We start from the raw sequence: 1,200 nt of genomic DNA, 5'->3' as shown, positions 1-1,200 counted from the left end.
AGAGCAAGAGTGTGTGCTAGTAAGAGCGAGCACAGTGCATTGGATTTAAGATGTTCTAATCATTTAGTTCACATAAACCTTACGAAAAATGAAAACTGTTCATTTTTCTCTGCGTTCCTCTATTATTCGTCAGGTGCAGCACCTGGAACCAATCTCAAGAAACAATTTGTCACTGTGTGTAATTGCTATGCAGCATATTAGAATCAAACAATTCATTATGTTGGTTTATAGAAACAAAAAAACTAGTCAAAGATTTTCTTTCATTTTAACCTTTGTAAGAAAATCAGTGTTCTCACTTCATTCAAGCTGGAGATGAATTGACTCTCACTGGAAACAAATGAGGACATAAATACCTGTCCTTGTCCTATTGCCTTTTGACCATTCATTCCACTAGGGCTGGACAGTGTTATTCATTTAGGGGTCAGGCTTGGACATTAAGAAATCCTCCACACCAATTTTTTTCATTTATTTTTACATGAATTTTTTAATGTACCTTTAATGTAGAGAGTCCATACAACACTCCAGCATTGAGAGAATAGTTTCTATGGACTTAAGCCAACATTTTGTTTAATTATAATCTAATTATAGACACAGTTTTGTGATCATTATAAAGAGTATACTATATAAGTATAATGTAAGGAAATGAAAATCATCTGTAATTCCACATTGACTACTGATGAAAGAGGTGGTGGGCTGGAGTGGTCTCCTGAGATGCCCAGTGCCTGCTGGAAGCAGTGAGGCTCAGCGCCTAGTGAAGGCAAAAATAAGCCACTAAAGCCAAAGACACAGACTAAGTCTAGACTGCTGAGAGCCAGAGAAGAGTTTGTGGAAGCAAGGCTGACTGAGACTGGAGTGGGAAGTGTGCACTGGCAGGCCTCAACTCTGCCCTACAGGTATTCTGCAGAGTTCCTCTGCGTGGCCCTCCCCAAGGCCAGGGCCTGTGATCTTTGGCATTTGCATCATCAGCTACTTCTGCAGAGTGCCACTGAATCACAAGATTGTGAGTGGAAGTTGAGCTGGGGGAAATGGGTCCTGCCATAAGTGAAAAAATAGGTGTTAATACCACCTTTAGCCTTATGATTCTTTCTTGCAATTTTGTATTGTAACCATTTTTTTTACTTACAATTTTTCATGCTTATAAGTAGTTGTATTTTGTAATGGACAAATGTAATAATATAAATTTACATAAAATGATATGAT

Source organism: Pongo pygmaeus, chromosome 1 (genome assembly GCF_028885625.2).
Source record: "Pongo pygmaeus isolate AG05252 chromosome 1, NHGRI_mPonPyg2-v2.0_pri, whole genome shotgun sequence".
NCBI lineage: Eukaryota > Metazoa > Chordata > Mammalia > Primates > Hominidae > Pongo > Pongo pygmaeus.
Note: the sequence above shows the minus strand (reverse complement) of the source record.